Source organism: Lygodium microphyllum, chromosome 13 (genome assembly GCF_053477565.2).
Source record: "Lygodium microphyllum isolate KBCC chromosome 13, Lygodium_microphyllum_v1.1.10, whole genome shotgun sequence".
NCBI lineage: Eukaryota > Viridiplantae > Streptophyta > Polypodiopsida > Schizaeales > Lygodiaceae > Lygodium > Lygodium microphyllum.
The window spans coordinates 56756455-56775452 of NC_141147.1; the positions used below are offsets into that span (position 1 = coordinate 56756455).

General features: G+C 43.4%; 1 pseudogene; it reads left to right on the forward strand.

The window, feature by feature from the left end:
• The first annotated feature begins 3287 nt into the window (after nt 1–3287).
• On the forward strand, nt 3288–3630 carry LOC148026651 (protein SPIRAL1-like 2; annotated as a pseudogene).
• Nucleotides 3631–18998: the final 15368 nt, after the last annotated feature.

Here is an 18998-nt window from a genome sequence, read left to right on the forward strand (position 1 = left end):
GTTTCTTGCTGTTTTCCAAAGCAAGGGTTAGCTATTTTCTCATGTGAAGGCTTTGTAATTAAATTGGTTTGTTAATTAAATGGCTCTTGAGATGCTTGAGTTCCATACGACTATCATTTCTTGGATTAGGGAGAGTTTATCTCTAGTTAGCTTATATTTTTGTATGATAGGAGCTTGACTAAGCTAGTGTTTAGATTGGTAATTCTAAAGGTCTCCCCATACTTGGATGCCCTTTTTGTAGAGTTTCCAACCCATGCTTAAGTGGTGAGGAGGGGTCATGCCACAATATGATGCTAAACCAAATCAAGTCAAAGGTTGCCTCAAGGAGTGTATAGTTTGGTTTGTTACTCAATTTGATTTTGCTCTTATATTTAAACCAAGCAGTCCATATATCAAGAGCTTAGTTTGCAAAAATATTATGACCAAGATTCATAGTAGGTGTTTCCATTTTGGACAGTCCTTCAATGCAAAGTTTTCCATGTGTCTGTGAAATAATAGTATTGAAGGATGCTTTTGACAACCCACTTAGTTACAAGCTTGTCTACTAATATATGGTAGGTCAATTCCTCCTTGGTTTTTTGGGAGGTTGTAGGTACTCCTCCATGCAACCTTTGGGATTCTACTCTTCATTTAAACCCCATAGGAAGTTTCTGTAGGCTGCTCAAGTTCTTTCATGGCAGTTTGAAGGGGTCTCTAATAAGAGAGAAAGCAAATAGTCAAGGCTATCAAGATATGCTTAAGTACAACCAAACAAACTCCTAAATTACCTTGGAACCCCTTCTAAAATTCGAGTTTCCTGTTGAGCTTGGCCATTACCCATTGTAATTGTTGATTTAGAGTCACCCTCACTAGGATCCCTAGCAATCTAAATACCTTACTATTTGATATTATGTCCCAACCCTCATCTACGAACTAGTCAAGTACACATATTGAGAATGCTCCTTGAATGCTCTTAGTGAGGCTTGTTTCTTACTATATAGTTGGTGTCATCAACACACTAATTTAATACCATTTGCCAATTGCACTTAGGGAGGGAGATGCCTTTGAGTTGTTCACTCTCCATTTCAGCATGAACTAGCTAGCCTAGTGCATCTATAGAGATAGAAGAGAGGAGGAGGGCAAGAAGACAGCCCCATCTCATTCATTCCCTAAGGGGGAAGGGTGGAGTGATGTTTCCATTTATAACAAGTCAAGAGGCTGCATTTCCAAACAAAGTCATTAAAATTTTAATAAAAAGCCCATATCATGAAGGGATTGAAAGATAAAGTTTCTCTCTAATCTATCATAGGCTTTATCAAAGTTTATCTTGAAGAAGACAAAGCCCTATTTGTTTCTTGGGTGGTCCATACTTTCCCACAAGAAGATTATAGCATCAAGGATAAATCTACATTTGATAAATTCTTTTTGCTCCTTTGTTAACCTTGGTGCAAAGAAAGTGAAAAGAAAGCAAATAAAATTAAAAAGGCGTAGGACAAAGTGAAAAAAGACATCCCAATAGAAAAATAGGAGGAAAAGAGCCAAAAGCACAAGGAGCAAACTCAAAAGTCTAAGGCAAGTGCAAAAGGAGAAACACGTATTTTAAATATAAAGGCACATCCTAAATCCTTGTAAAAGAGCACCAAGCTTCCTCCTGTGTAATTTGTAAATGTAGACATGCATGGGTGAAGGAAAAATATAAATAGGAAGGGAATAGGGAAAGAGGACCAAGGCTAAAATGGCCGGTCATATAAAAAAAGGATGGCGCCCATGAGAAGTAGGGCATATATAATAGGGCAAAAATTGAATGAAGAACCTCATTCTTATATGTGGCCAAAACTAGCTCTCTTCTTCTTCTTCTTCTTCTTCTTCTTCTTCTTCTTCTTCTTACTCTTGCTTATTATGGGAGCTTCTCGCTCAACCACCAAGACCCACGGATCGCTTATTGTTTCAAGCATTTCAAGCCAAGTGCAATTGCTACATTCACATAGTTGTATGTGCTCTCGAACCTTCAAGTGTAGTGATGAGCTTACCTCCATGCTCGATTGAGTTGCATCCTCCCTCAAGCACTCTGGTAGCTCCACGATCCAAGGTGCAAGCTCAAGCAAGCTCAATCCCTAAGTTCCAAGCTCCATGCTCCATTACCGCATGCGAGACAAGAGAAGAGAAGAGAAGAAGAAGAAGAGAGGAGAAGACGGAGAGCTTCTCCACTACGGTCCCTCACCCTCACACACTCACTCCCTCACTCCCTCTCTCAAGCAGAAGCTCAAGCAAGTAAGAACAAGAAGAAGAGAAGAGAAGAGCTAGGTTTAGCCACATACAAGAATAAGCTTCTCTATTCACTTTTGGCTTTTATACATGCCCTAATCCCTTTTGGGCACCCACCCCTTTTTTTAAACATGTCCAACCATTTTAGCCTAGGTCCTCTTTTCCTATTCCCTTCTATTTACATTGTGGCTTCACCCATGCCCGTCTATTCTTTACAAATTGCACAGGAGGAGGGAGCCTATTGCTCTTTTACAAAGATTTAGGGGCACCTTTGTATTTTAAAATGTGCCTCTTCCATTTTTTCACTCACCTTGGGTTTTTAAGGTGTCTTTGCACTTTTGGTTTTTTTTCCTCTTATTTCTGCTGTCAAGCCGCCTTTTTTCGCTTTTTTGCCCTGTATTAAAAATTTTTCTTTTGCTTTCCTTTCTTTTGCCTTTCTTGCATGTTGAGAATAGCAAATGATGCTAGATGTAAGCCTCGAAGAGGCTTGCCCATTGACAAATGATGTATGCTCTAGGAAGAGGGTACAAAATCCCATAAGCACGGTGAGGTACAGTGGTACTATCCAAAAGCTATAAGGCATGTACTTATTGACACTCATTTTAAGGAATGGTACTTTTAGTTTGAGTTACTCAAATTGTGTTTATGAGTCCAAGCTAATCTATCTTGGAACCTAATTTGAGTTACAATCTTTTCTCTCTATCATGTATTGGTTCTATGATTTGCATCCACCATAGCCAACTAGCTCTAGATCTGTGTTTCTTGACATTGTATCAAAGCCATGGCAAACTAGTTTGGAAAGCTAGTTTTAGCATCATTAGTTAACCGTATTCTAATGTAAATGGATAGTAGGAGTTGAACCTACCTTAGGGCCCTCTGCCATATCCATATCTTAGTCCCATTTTCTCTACTTCTCATCCCACTATCTCCTCAGCATGATGGCCACCATGGATCATCTCTTTGACAATCTCTTTGCATCCCCTCTTCCTATCATCAACATTGATTCAAGAGTTTTTTGTAGTTATAGATCTGTGAAGCTCAGAATGGGATGTGGGGTGAGCAGCGGTGGAGGACAGAGCTCCCTCGAGTACTTATTTGGATCTGATGAGCCACCAAAGACAGGTGCACAAGTGGCCACTGATGTAGTGAAAATTTTCATCCTTTTGTACCCACAACGAGCAAAGTCAACGTTAATAGAACAAATGAAAGCCCTGTCAAACCAGACATTCTTGCAGGAACACTAAAAAACAATCAAAACAATTACCACTGTGCTAATGCTCAAAACACAAGGAACTTCATTATTACTGATCAACCATCCACAAAGTACATGCAGCTCTCGGAGGAGGGTCTTCTCTTGGCTAACTTTTTGGAGGATATGGCAATTGATGGTTCAGGTGATATGTCTTGGCTTGTGTACATGCAAACTGTGACAGATGCAGCCTTATGCATTCCTAAGGACTTACTTGAGGACAAAACCAAAGTGCAAGTTTAATGATTGATTGGAAAATTTTATTTAAATAATAATAATAAGCCTTATTACTAAGGTTTTAATAAGACTCTACTAAACTATCCCCTTTCACATTGCTTCTCTATCGTATAAACCCTTTCACACCTATTTTACTCAAACCAGTTTGATTTCCAAAGCTGAGTTCATTGTGCAAATCCTCATAAGCATTCCCTTGATCAAAATCCTTGTAACTCCCACAAATCTTGTTATAACTAGGAGTAGACACTGCCATAGAGCAAGACATCCACGGTAAGACCTTCCCGTGTTTCAAAGAGAAGATGTTTGATTTCGAAAGAAAATCCAATGCCAATGTAATATCAAGCCATGAGCCAAGTCACATGAAATCCCAAAAATCTATGTATCCCAAAGAACCTTACAAAGAATACTAGAGCACAAGATAATGAAGAACAAGTCAAAGATGAAGAGCATGAAGAAAAGACCAAGAAGATCAAGGACATCACCAAAGGAGGACAAAGAAGAAAAAGGAAAATGAAGAAGATAAAGAAATTTCCGTTGCTAACAACAAAGAATTTTCCCTTAATGGATCTTGTTTCCCATAGTGGATGTAAAAACCCTTACCAAAGGTGTAAAGTTTCAAGCTTTAACTTGACTAGGCTGCCTATGAGCTAGTCTCCCGGGCCATATCATCATGTAGGGGGGGGCAAAAGCCAACAAGTGTAGGAACTCATCATTTGAGGGGGCGTGTTGAGAGTAACAAATGATGCTAGATGTATGACCTGAAGAGGCTTGCCCATAGACAAATGATGTACGCTCTAGGAAGAGGATACAAAATCCCATAAGCATAGTGAGGTACAATGGTACTATCCAAAAGCTATAAAGGCATGTACTTGTTGACACTCATTTTAAGAAATGGTACTTTCAATTTGAGTTTCTCAAGATCGTGTTTATGAGTCCAAGCTAATCTATCTTGGAACCTAATTTACTTGAGTTACAATCTCTTCTCTCTATCATGTATTGATTCTATGATTTGCATCCACCATAGCCAACTAGCTCTAGATCCATGTTTCTTGACATTGCATTGGGATTAACATTACCCCGTTCCTAGTTGAGTGCCAGTCCCATGGCACTTGTGGGCTTTGTTGATGAGGGCTTGGTTGTGGTTGAAGGGTTGTCATGGAGGTCGATGATGGGGCCTTGTGAGGATTGGACATGGAGAAGAAGCATATCAAAATGGTTGAGGTTATGGAGGCCGAGAGTGGATTGAGTGGGTGTGACGAGGCCTCCAAAGTCGATGGGCTGTCACAGTTGGTAGAATTCACTTGAAAAGAAAAAGAAGGTGCACTACCTAGGGGGTGTGTCTACCTTGCCATGTAGTGCATTGTGTCCGTGCTAGTGGAATTGGGAGTTGGGTCGACAAGCCTGGGGTATTGTCCCACACTTGAGGATCCAGTTCATGTAAAGGGGAGGTGTGGTGGGTGTAGCTTAGGGAGACAGGTCACCATAGGCGAGTGTAACCTCCTAGGTGTGTCCTACCCTTGATGAGCCCTAAGTGTGAAGTGGAGGAACAAAAGGGGCTAGGGGGTTAGGTGACCAAGGCCACCGGACGCACCTAACATATGAGAACCCCTAGGTACAGTGGTTGTGGCACTATTATGTTATAGTGGACTTCATTTATTCTTTTTATTTTTTCTCATTTTTTTATTTTTTCTATTTTTAATTTTTCTTTGTTTTCTTTTTTGCTTCTTTTATTTTTATTTTTAGTACAAGTAGGAGGAGACAAGCTAGATGTAATCCTCATGTTCTAAGGAGCTTCACAAGGGGACCTAAGGGATTTGTTAAGGAATACAGGGCTTAGCATGTAACCCTTCTGATTAATCCTTACATTGAGTGGGGTAGTAGAGAGGAAATGATGGTTACATTTTGAGAACCTACTATCACTCATATCTTCTAAGAGACTCATGCAAAATACTGGCAAGAGAGCGGCCCTTAGCATGAGGCGAGTCATTGCAAAACTATCTATTTCGGCAATGATGTTGTTGAGATAGCTGCAATGGAGCTTCTGTTTAGAGATGCAGGTTGAGAGAGAGAGATAAGAGATAGAGACACACGATTTGTGGTACTGAAGAGTGTACCTCAATAATGATTTTAGATAGGTATATGTACTATGTATAGCCTGGCTCTTATGAGCAGACACGGGCATTGCCCTGCCCTTTATCCCAACAACCTCCCCCCTGAAGGCAATGTGCCCAAAGTTAGAGGAAAAGAATTAGCTAAGTCTAAGAATGTACAAAGCTAAAGAGATGATACCTATCCAATACCCATCATCTGCCGGCAATGGGCAAACCTCTTTGCTGGAAGACCCTTCGTGAGAAGGTCTGCAGGGTTATCATCAGTGTGCACCTTGACTACTCAATGCTCTTGCTGTCACGTACCTCTTTGATGACATGATACTTCACCTGTATGTGTTTTGTCTTTGCATGAAAGACAGGGTTCTGTGCTAACATGATAGCACTCTGACTATCACAGTGGAGGACAGGAACCTCAGTAATCCCAAGCTCAGCAACCACACGTGACAGCCATAAGGCCTCTTTGCATGCCTCGGTCGCAGCCACATACTCCGCCTCTGTAGTAGACAGTGCAACACATTTCTACAGCATGGATATGCAAGAGACAGCCCCCCCTGTGAAGTTAAACACATACCTTGTAGTGGACTTCTTGCAGTCCACTGTCCAAGCATAGTCTGCATTCGTAAAGCCAATGACAGATGCCTTCTACTTACCAAAGCATATGCACAAATCCTTTGTGCCCTTGAGATATCTCATGATACCTTTCACTGCTTCCCAATGCTTCTTGCCAGGGTTTGCCATGTACTTGCTAACCACCCCCACTGCAAAGGTAATGTCAGGACGTGTAGCAACCATAACATACATCAAACTACCAATGGCTGAGGCATATAGAATCTTGGCCATTTCAGCCTTCTCATCATCAGATGTAGGGCTGTCTTGTGCATTGAGTTTCACATATGGAGGCAATAGAGCACCGATTGCTTTCACACATGGAGGCAATAGAGCACCGATTGCTTTCCCCCCCTCCATATTGAAACACTGCAAAATCTTGGATACATACTCTAGCTGAGATAGATAGAGTAACCCCTTTGATCTATCTCTGAGTATCTGCATCCCAGGAATGTGATTGGCATCAACAAGATCCTTCATGTCAAAGCTGCCATGAAGACTTTGCTTCAATGAATCCAATCCAATAAGCATGTCATCAACATACAAAACCAAGATAATCACACTGCCATATGCTGCCTTCTTGGTGTACAAGCAATGATCAACTTGACTTCTGTGAAAGCCCTGAGACTGTATGAAAGTGTCAAACTTATGATACCATTCCCTCAGTGCCTATTTCAGCCCATACAAACTCCGTTTTAGTTTATAGACCATCTTCTCTTTGCCTTTAGCAACAAAACCCTCACGTTGCTGCATATATATGTCCTCATGCAAATCACCATGTGAAAATGTAGTCTTTACATCCATCTGTATGAGTTCCATATCCTTAGCTGCAACCAAGCCCAAAATGGTTCTCAAGGTAGTCATCTTGACTACAGGAGAGAAGATCTCATCAAAGTCAATTCCATGTTCCTACTTGTACCCCTTTGCAACCAATCGTGCTTTGTACTTTGAAGAAGAACCCAAAGTGACCTTCATCTTGTAAACCCACTTGCATGGAATAGTTTTTTTCCCTTTAGGCAGTTGCACCAAGTTCCAAGTACCATTCTTATCAAGTGATTCCATTTCCAATAGCATGGCCTTGAACCACATCTTGCTATCCGGTCTAGTCATTGCTTCCTTGAAGCATGACGACTCACCACAATCTGTCAACATGACATAATCTGCAGCATGTTGCGCACTAGGAACAAACCTGTCAGGTGGTCTTGATGGTTGAGTCGACCTACAGACCAAAGGCTCAGCATTTGCTAGTTGTTGGGCCTGCAAATCTGCATTTACAGGTTGCTATCTTGAAATACAGGCTTGTAATTCTGCATATATAGGTTGTTGTCTTGAAATTCCAGCATGTTGTCCTGACAGTTCAGGTTGTTCTAATTGCAGGTTTTTAGGCTAAAACTATGGTATATCATGGGCAATACCTTGCTGGTCATTTCCAACACCATTTCTTGCCTTTTCAAGAGTATTTACGGTAGGTATACACTGCTATCCACTGGGCACAAATGACTATGAATTTTTGAAACTTATCAAACACTTTGTCCTTGCTATGAATAGGGTAAACCCATAGCTTTTGAGTAGCATCATCGACAAATGTGACAAAGTATTTCTTTCCTCCTAGAAATAACCCTGGCATCTGACATACATTGGATGTACTAACTCTAGAGGCAAATATTTTAGTGAAAGAGACTTTTTATGAGATGTCTGCGCATGCTTACCATAAACACAATGATCACAATGCTCAAAATCAGCATAACGAAGACAAGGCAAGTAACCCAAACGAGAAAGTACTTTCGTTCCTTTTTGACTCATGTGTCCCAACTGGCCAAGCCCCAAGGAAATGAAAGGTGAGAAGGATCGAAGCTTGCACGCGAGCTATGGCGGGAGAGCAAGATCAAGAAAGAGAGAGACAAGAAATGGGAACTCCAACAATCACAATGTGTGACCGGGCCTTCCTTTATTCAAACTGTCACTAAAAGAATAAAGAATAAAGTGACGTGACGGGCGCCCGCCACCTGCAGTGTGCAGTGGTGGGTACTGTCAGTGTAGTAATACACGGGGTGGCACGGTGGAGGCGCCTTTACCCCCAACAACCTCCCACTTAAAGGCGAATTTGCCCTAGTGAGAGAGAAAAGAAAAAAGAAAAGACAGTAAAAATGTACATAGGTACAAGGGATGAGGAAAGGCGACATCTCATCCAACGCCCATCAACCTCCTAAGGAAGGCAAAGCGCTCAGTAGTGAGGCTCTTCGTGAGCAGATCTGCAGGATTCTCGTCAGTGGAGATCTTGACAAGGTCAACAGACCTGTCCTCCACGACACCACGTATGAAGTGATACCTCACCTCAATGTGTTTTGTCTTCGCATGGAAGACCGGATTCTTAGCCAACTGAATGGCACTCATAGAATCCGAATGCAGTGTAGGTGTAGCATCAATCCCAAGGTCAGCAAGTAGACGGCCTAACCATATGGCCTCCTTGCAAGCCTCAGTGGCTGCAACATACTCGGCCTCAGTGGTAGACAAAGCCGTACACTTCTGAACCCTGGACATCCAAGAGATAGCCCCTCCAGCATAGGTGAATACATAGCCAGAAGTGGACTTCCTACTATCTGCATGTCCTGCATAATCGGAGTCAGTGTACCCCACGACCCCTGTATCCTGGCTGCCATAGCAAATACACATATCTGTTGTGCCCTTCAGGTACCTCATGATACCCTTCACGGCATCCCAATGTCTGCTGCCAGGTGTAGCCATATAGGGTGCCACAACACCAACTGCATGCGCAATATCTGGACGAGTGGCTATCATGGCATACATCAAACTGCCCACGACTGAAGCATAAGGGATCTTGGCCATCTCGGCCCTCTGCTCATCTGTCTGCGGACAATCGGCCTGTGATACCTTCACATAAGAAGGTAATGGACAGCCAATAGGCTTTACATCCTGCATGCGGAAGCGCTCAAGGACTTTATGAATGTACTCCCGCTGTGAGAGATACAAAAGCCCCTGATGCCTATTGCGCTTAATGCGCATCCCAAGTATATGTGAGGCATGTCCCAAATCCTTCATCTCAAAGCTCTTCTTCAGCTGAGATTTAAGAGCATCTAGCTCATCATGAGCTTTCCCTACTATCAGTATATCATCAACATAGAGTACCAAGATAAGCAAACTGCCATCATGGGCTTTCTTCGTGTAAAGACACGGATCCATAGCACTCCTGCTATAGCCCTGTGACTGCATAAAGGCATCAAACTTATGATACCATTCCCTAGGTGCCTGCTTCAAGCCATACAAGCTCTTCTTCAACTTGCACACTAGGTGCTCCCTGCCAGGTTCTGCAAAGCCCTTAGGCTGATCCATATAGATCTCATCATGCAAGTCCCCATGTAGGAAAGCCGTCTTGACATCCATCTGATATAGATCTAAGTCAAGCTGTGCAACCAAAGCCAAGACTAAGCGCAGGGTGGTCATCTTAACCACATGAGAGAAGACCTCATCAAAGTCCACACCATGTTCCTGCTTAAAACCCTTTGCTACCAATCTAGCCTTGTATGCCGGCTTGGGGTGTCCAGGGGTACTTTTCAGCTTGTACACCCACTTGCATGGCAAAGCCTTCTTGCCCTTAGGCAAGGCAACCAAATCCCAAGTCTCATTCTTATGCAGGGAGTCTATCTCAGACTGCATAGCCCTCTCCTAGGAGTGACTGTCACCCCTGCGCATAGCCTCATCATAAGTGAAAGGCTCTCCTGCATCTGTAACCAAAACATAATGCATAGAGGGCTGAAATCTGTCAGATGGACGTCTGTCTCTAGTAGACCGTCTCACCGCAGGCTCTGCTGCCTGTCTAACTGCCTGTCCAACATCCTGGCCCTGTGGAGGAACTGCTGCAAGCTGTACTACTGGCTGTGCTGGAGCTTTAGGCTCCTCCTGAAAGATCACTCTGCGGATCTCAACCACCTTCTCAGGCTACCTGTGCATCTTGTCTTCATGGAAGACGACATCATGGCTGCGTACTATTTTCCGCGCCTGCGGATCCCATAGGCGATAGCCCATCTCTCTTGACTCACCATAGCCAAGGAATATGCATTTAATACTCTTTGGATCCAATTTACTCCTCTTGTCCTTGGGCACATGGCAGAATGCCTCACATCCAAAGACACGGAGATGCGCATAAGAGGGTGGCTTACCAGCCCAAACTTCCTCTGCAACCTGGAAATCCAATCCACTAGAAGGCGATCGATTTATGACATGCACTGCCGTACTAACTGCCTCAGTCCAAAAGCTCTGTGGTAGGCCTGCATGGCTAAGCATAGAGCGGACACGCTCCTGAATAGTCCTGTTCATGCGCTCAGCCAAACCATTCTGGGCGGGGGTGTAAGGGGCGGTCAACTGACGCTTACCCCTGTCATCACAAAACTGCTCAAAAGCACGTGAGACATATTCTCCCCCATTGTCAGTCCTAAGGCATTTCAGCCTATACCCAGTCTGGTTCTCAACAAGAGCAAGCCAACGCTGAAAGACTGCCAAGACATCGGACTTTTGCTTTATGGGATAAGCCCACACTTTCCTAGAAAAATCATCAATGAAGGTAACAAAGTACTTCGTGCCACCCATAGACATGCAAGGCATAGGCCCAGAAACATCAGAATGCACCAATGCCAAGGGCTCACTCATGCGTGGCCTACCCGATTTCTTATGCGTAGACCTATTCTGCTTACCATAAAGACAATGATCACACGAGTCAAAACATGCATAATCCAAAGGCGGAAGATACTGCAAACCAGATAACATTTTCATTCCCTTTAAAGACATATGCCCCAAACGGGCATGCCAAAGTGATACATGTGGGATAGAGCCCACTGCCAAAACATGGTCTACAGAAGACCCAGATACAACAAGAGGATAGAGGCTGCCAGCCTTGGCACCTCTAGCAAGCACAAGTCTGCCTTTGGTGATCTTCCAGGCAGAATCCCCAAAACAGACATGAAACCCTGTATCATCCAACTGTCCTGCAGACATAAGACTGCGCGTAAGCGCAGGTACATGACGTACATCCCTGAGCAAAAAGGAACTGCCAGTGGAAAACTGCAACTGAATATCTCCACAGCCCACAATATCAAGAGACCTGTCATCTCCAAGTTTGACTGATCCAGATACAGTACGGTAAGAGTGAAACCATTCACGGTAAGGCGTCACATGGAAGGACGCACCTGAATCCAATAACCAGCACTGTGCATACATACTAGGTGTCTCAGTCAAGTGTGAAGCATCAGAAGAACTAGCTGCAAGTATAAACTCATCACCACCATCGGACTCCTCAGTCTGTGTGACATTAATTTCCTCAATCTTGACATTGGACTTCGCAGGTACTATGCTGCGATCAGAGGACTTCTCCTGCACTTTATCTTTCCCCTTATCCTTGCACTTCTCATTGTGCAACTCATGACACTGTGGTCTAATATGGCCCTTTTTCCCACAATGATGACAAGTGACATTTGCATTGCGCCCATGCGACTTACTACGCGACTTGCCACCACGAGATTTAGACCGACCCTTCTGCGAGTCACGGCCTCGGCCATTACCACGGTCATACCTATCATTCCTGCCTCTAACTGTCAAAGTATGACTACCACGAGAGGCATCCAAGTTTTTGCGATTCACCTCTTCCTGAAGAAGAGCACTCTCAACATCTGCCAATTTTAGAGTAGCACTAGAGGCACAAAGAGCAGTACGGAAAACATCCCATGACTCATTCAGAGTCCCAAGCAAGAAAAGAGGAGTTACTTCCTCTCCAAAGGTGATATCCTGCGAAGTCAGGTTCTTCAGTATAGCATGGAACTGGCGCAAGTGAGCAGACATAGTCGCATTATCCTTCATGCGCAGATCCATAAGTTGCTTCAACCAGTACATCTGACTCGCCGGACTTTTCTTATCATAAAGATTCTTGATCTTATTCCATAGATCCCATGCACTCTGTGCTTCCTCAAATACATTATAATGTACCTGTTCAGTGAGAGACAATACAATCGTGGACTTGCATAGCTCATCAAGTTCAAGCCAGTCGTCATTGTCCATAGTTTCAGGCTGCTCCGCACTCAACCGAAGTGGCTTAATCTGAGATTTCTGCACCAAGACCTGCCAAATTTGACTCTTCCAATAAGAGTAGTTGGTACCATCCAACTTTATAATGTTAAATATGGCACTATCATGCGAAGATGACGCCATTATGCAGGCTGGAAATGCCCAAACAGCCCAAAACTGCTTGCTGTTTTACTGCAGAAACTGCCCAAAATGACCAAAACGGGGTCCAAAGGGCGAGCAAAGTGTGCCAAAAGTTGCTGCCCACTTAGTATTAGGTGCAGTACACCAGATCAGGATATTTCAGCATGAAAAGTACACCTCAGTCCACCAATAACTGCTTGCTGTAATAAATTGCAGGTATGCAGTCTAGAGAGCAAACTGTCCCAAAATAGGATCCAATGTCAAGCAAACAATGCTAGGTCCAAAGCCGGCATGAAACGGACATAAGCAAGGCCAATGACAGTGAAAAGAACATGAGCTCAACACCGAAGCATGTCAAAATAACATCTGCCAGTGAAAGGCACACCCCCAGACACTCTAGGCAAAGTGTTCCTGTAACTGTCAAAACCTGACACAAATAGGTGTCTGCTCAAAGAGAAAGATCCAAATATGAGACTCAGCTCATAAGCATCCTGTGAACCAAGAGTACATCAATGCATATCCATAAAAATCGGAGTATGATCCCAAAGTCTCAATGCGTATGTAGCTGCTCAAGACATAAACTGCTCCAAATACATGTAAGTGCTCCAATAGCATGCAACTATCAAAGGTCAAGCAAGCATGTAAAATGCTCCCACTGGCACAAAAGGCGTACAAAGTGAGCTCAGAATCTCAAACAACCCAAGAGAAAGCACCAGTGATAAGTGACCCTGCCAATGCATCAAGCGCATCCAAGAGAGCATGACATACATGAAGCATCGGTCGTATTAACCACGAAGCAATACATAAGCCCAAATAAGCTCTTGGTCAACTCAATGACATCCAAATAGCAACCAAGATCAATGATCAAGTAAGCCGGGAATGCTCAAATATATCCAAATCCAAGCTCCAAATGTCGGTATGGCATACACGAACCAAATAGCATAAGTCACGAACCAAAGCATGTAATGCAAAAGCCTAACTGTCAAGCAGAGACATGAGGCATAGGCGGTCCACGAGCATGCCAAGTCGGTCCAAATGCCAGTGAAGACGGAGCTAATGCGAAGCTCAAAAGCATCCCATAATCTCATACATATGCTCCAAGCCGTCCCCAAATGTCAGAGACATCATGCCAAAGCTCAAAGCATACATCAGGTATCGGTAGGTAAGTGCCAAAGCATGTAAAGTACCTTCAGCCCACTGTTATTCCAGCATGTATTTACTGTTCTAAACAGTAGATTTCAGCCCCGAATTCAAGCCAAAATCATGGTCAAACCAAATGCATACATCCCCAATACATCCGGGTAGGAAGTAGACCGCATACGGGCATCAAATAAGGTAATCGGAGTAGAGTATAAGCATCAAATGCCAATGCCAAGTGTGGCTGCCCTATTTCCAGCACTGTATATCAGTAAATAATAGTCCCAAATCAGCCAATATTTCAGGCCAAAATCATGGCATAATCATGTGCATACATTCCCAAGGCACTAGGCGTCATGTAGACCGCATACGGGCATCAAATAGCACAACCGGAATGGAGTATAAGCAACAAATGCTAATGCCAATGGTGCTGCCCTGTTTTCAGCCTGTTATGACAGTTTATGACAGTCCCAAATCTAAAGAAATCAGCCCCGAATGATCAAGACCAATGCCCAAAGCTTGAATGACATCAAACATGAAGTCTATAGCCCTCTTGATCAAGGTAGAGAGCAAGAAGCAATGGCCAAGTGTGGAGTTGAAGTAGATGAGTGCTCACAGCTTGGAAAAAATGATGCAATCTGCCCTGTTGGTGCTGAACTCGCTACTGCTCCACATGGGCTGAAAAGGGGGTAATGGGGGCTCAAGAAGGGCCTATCAAAGGCCCTATGACAAGCCTCTTTGAGCCTTAATAGGTGTAAGGCACAATATGAGGGGAATAAGCTTCAAGGGTTTGAAGCCATGGCTGCCCTTGCTGTTTGCAACCTGTAGACTGAAATAAAACCCTGAAAGAATGATCAAATACCTCAGTATCAATGCCTTGAAGGTACCTCAATAGGCCGGGAAGGTGCTCGGGAAGCCGGGGAGTGACGGGAGCTCGGGGAGATCGGATATGGCTGCTGGGATGGAGATCCAATGCGTGAAGCGAGTCGATGCGAAGGTCGGGAAGCACCGAGTCGAGCTCGAGCAAGAGAATGCCAAGCTCTGATACCAGTTGAAAGGTGAGAAGGATCGAAGCTTGCACGCGAGCTATGGCGGGAGAGCAAGAGCAAGAAAGAGAGAGACAAGAAATGGGAACTCCAACAATCACAATGTGTGACCGGGCCTTCCTTTATTCAAACTATCACTAAAAGAATAAAGAATAAAGTGATGTGACGGGTGCCCGCCACCTGCAGTGTGCAGTGGCGGGTACTGTCAGTGTAGTAATACACGAGGCGGCATGGCGGAGGTGCCTTTACCCCCAACAGGAAACACTTGGCTACTCAGTCACGGCAACAACATGGTCATGCACACTAGATAAATGAAGTGGATACAAAGTATCGCTCTTGCAACCTCCGGCAATAACCCTAGATCCCTTATAGATCTTCCATTTCCCATCACCAAAGGTGGTATGAAATCCATCATCATCTAGCTATCCAGAAATAATCAAGCTCTTCTTGAGCTGCAATACATGCCTCACATTCTAAAGAGTGAAGACAGATCCATGCTGAAACTGTAGTTGTACACTGCCAATGCCTTCAATGTTACATGCATAATTGTCCCCAAGATGGACAATACCTTGTTGACCTCCTGTATAGTCTGTAAACCACTCATGATGAGGGGTGACATGAAAGGAGGCACCTAAATCCAAAATCCAAGTGTGCATGTCGTCATCCGTATCGGCTATCAAAGCATGTGCACTGAAACATAAAGAGACAAAGAGTACATCATTCCCACTGTCGCTCTCATGGCTGATTACATTCACCTCTTCGATCTTTACATAATATGCAAAGCACTAGAAGACTTACTAGATGCATTGTTCTACTGATTCATTTCTTCCATGAGTAGAGCACTCTCTACATCAACATCCAAAAGCATAGCATTAGAATTGCTCATAGCAGTCCTGAAGGTATCCCAACTCTCTGATAGAGTGCAAAGCAAGAACGTAGCTTTGAATTGATCATCAATATTGAACTTCAAAGCGGCAAGTTGGCTGAAAATGGAGTTAAACTCACTAAGGTGAGTAGACATTGTAGTACCCTCTTTCATAAGCAAATCCATGAGTTTCTTCAGCCAGTAGACTTTGCTTGCAACACTCTTCTAGGCATACAACTATTCTAGTCGCTTTCAAATGTCATAAGCAGAATCCAACCCTTCAATGTTAAACAACAAGGCATCAGAAACCGATAGCTCAATGGTCGAGCATGCAAGCACATTCAACTCATTATCAGTCATCTTGCTCTACATTAGCTAGTTTTGTTCCCTTTACTTTAATTGGATTTGTTTACTTCTTCTGCAACAAGATATTATACCACAGCTTTTGCCAAATTGCAAAGTTGTGTGCTCCTTCAAGCTTCTTGATATGCATAAGATGATTGTCACTGCTGCTAGCCATGATTCACAGCCAAATAACTATATGACAATAAATGATAGCTAATGCCAAGCGATGAAAGCTCCAAAATCCACTCAGTAGTATGTTAGGAATATCCCCAAATATGTACAGCAAGAACATACATTAGTTCATTGTCCAAAATGCCTCAAAAGAATTAAATGACAGTAAACATACCAATTTCCTAACAAAAATAGAGTGCAGTCTTGAAATTCCTAACAATACAGGTGGCTATCCTGCAATTTAGGAGTGCAGTCCAAAAAACCCTGACAATACAGGTGTCTGTCTTGCAATTTAGGAGTACAGTCCAGAAATTCCTGACAATACAGGTGGTTGTCTTGCAATTCAGGAAACTGTCCTGAATGTACAACAGTAGACCTGTAAGTAAAGCTGATCCAAAAAATGAGCTCTAATCACAGCTCAAATGCATTCCAAAATCAAATCCAAGCATGTAACATAAACCATAAGCATGAGTACATGGTATAGTATGTCGAGACTAAGTCTAGAATCAAGACATAGTCAAATCTCTATCAAAACTGAGTGAAATCCTAGTCAAAATCAGCCCAAATGCACTTCAATACATAGGCATATCATTCCTCAGTGTCTTCACTTGAGCATGTATACACATCAACATGCATGTCCAAGAACCAATGTCATTAAAGGACAAAGAGCTGCTTGTAAATTGCAGACTGTGGACTATGTATTCTAGCCACAAGCACGTCTACAAACAGAGCCAAATCCTTGCCAAGATTAGCTCAAAATGGCCTCAAGACAATGCCACATGATTCCCAAAGCATTCAACATCAAGATATCCAATAGCCATCAAATGAGCATCAATCTCAAGAGAGCAGGTGCTGCCCTATTTATTACAGATTTGAATACTGTGTATTTCAGACTTGAAGCTGAATGTATATCAGTCCTAAGTGTAATACTACACTTCAATGCTCAATGCTAAGCGCTATATTCAAAGTCTGGAGCACAACCATGATGCCAAATGAAGAGGAGCAGCTGCTATAGGTCCCAAGCATGCTGAAAACAAGATCTGCATGCCCATGTTGATGTGGTGCCTTCAGTTCTGAAAGGATTAAAATGTTGGTCCAATTGTTGGAGATGATAGGGAGGGTCCCAAATGGCCAACAATGGCTGCCAACAAGCTCAAATGAAGAGGGAAGCTGCAAGCTTCAAGAAGAAGCTTCAAACCTTGCTGTCTTATTGTATGCAGACTCTTCACAATGAGCTTCTTCAACTTCAAGCTCTTGCACCTAAGGAAATGCAAAACTTCTGATTGCCTGAACCAAGCTCTAATACCAGTTTGTTGAGATAGCTGCAATGGAGCTTCTGTTTAGAGATGCAGGTTGAGAGAGAGAGAGAAGAGATAGAGACACATGATTTGTGGTATTGAAGAGTGTAGCCCAATAATGATTTTAGATAGGTATATGTACTATGTACAGCCTAGCCCTTACGGGCAGACATGGGCACTGCCCTAGAAGCAGGTTGAGAGAGAGAGAGAGAGAGAGAGAGAGAGAGAGAGAGAGAGAGAGAGAGAGACGATTTGTGGTACTGAAGAGTGTAGCTCAATAATGATTTTAGATAGGTATATGTACTACGTACAACCTGGCCCTTACGGGTGGACACGAGCACTGGCCTTTATCCCAATAGATGTCAAAGTAGAGCAGTGGCAAGTACTCTTCTTGTGATAGTGGCTCCTGTTTTAATAAGATTCCCAAGAGATGGAGGTAATTATAGGTGGTAAGGAAGGCAGGGTCAGGGCATGCTGTGAACTCATCTAAGAAGTGAGTGATGGAAGGTCAGAGGTCTTGAGCTATAAAAATGAGGCATTCTTTAGGATGGGAGGTGTTGATATTATAGATCAAAGGGAAGCCATACCTGCCATGCTTCCCCTAGTCAAAATCCACACTGTGGCACCTCGGGTAAGCCATGTAGGTGGGGTCATCTCTTTCATATGGTAGCATGTTGCAAAAAGTCATCCATGCCTCAAAATTGTTGTCCCGGATCTTCTGGCGCCATTTAGGTTGGGAATCATAGCCTTTGACTTTTCTTGGCTCTTCCATCACCTTATCTGCCCAAGGTTCTCTCCTCCACAATGTGGGATTTTTTACTCTCTCATCTTGCCGCCACTTTCCTAGCCTCTTGTAGATCTGTATGGCCCCTTCAACCACTTGTGGAGGTAGCACCTTATTCAGAGCATTAGGGTAGAAGGATTCAAATTTGAATGGTGTACAATTGTTCTCCCATTGCTCCCAGCGATTTAACTCCCATGCCTAGTTGATTGACAATTATTCCTAAATTTGTAGCATTTGGACATCGGGTGTTGCTTGGGACCTGGCACTAAATTTTCTCTTTGTGAGATCGGCCAATTCCCCTTTTTTTTTCCTCGATTATTCTTTCCATGGCAATCGGGTCTTCTTCTTGGCCTTTTGCTTCTGTTGATGGAGGTGGTGGTGGGCTCTGTTTAGCAAATTGCCCTTTGGGGTCATCAAGCAACTCCAAATCAGGGCCTTCCTTTGTTGGTGGTTTTGCTTGGGTAGTTGTGGTCGGTTATTCTTGTTGTCCTTGGCCTCCAATTCCTAGCTACTTTAAGCCTTCTCTAGAGAACTCTGCTTGCAATAGAATCTGCCTTTGTTGCTCTAGACTTGGGATTGAGCTAGTTCTAGGGGTGTTCTTAGAGCCCATACTTTATGGCTCTTCTTATGTGTAGAGGCAAGCTCATGCTCAACTGCCAAGACCCACGAACCACTTATTGTTCAAGAGTTTC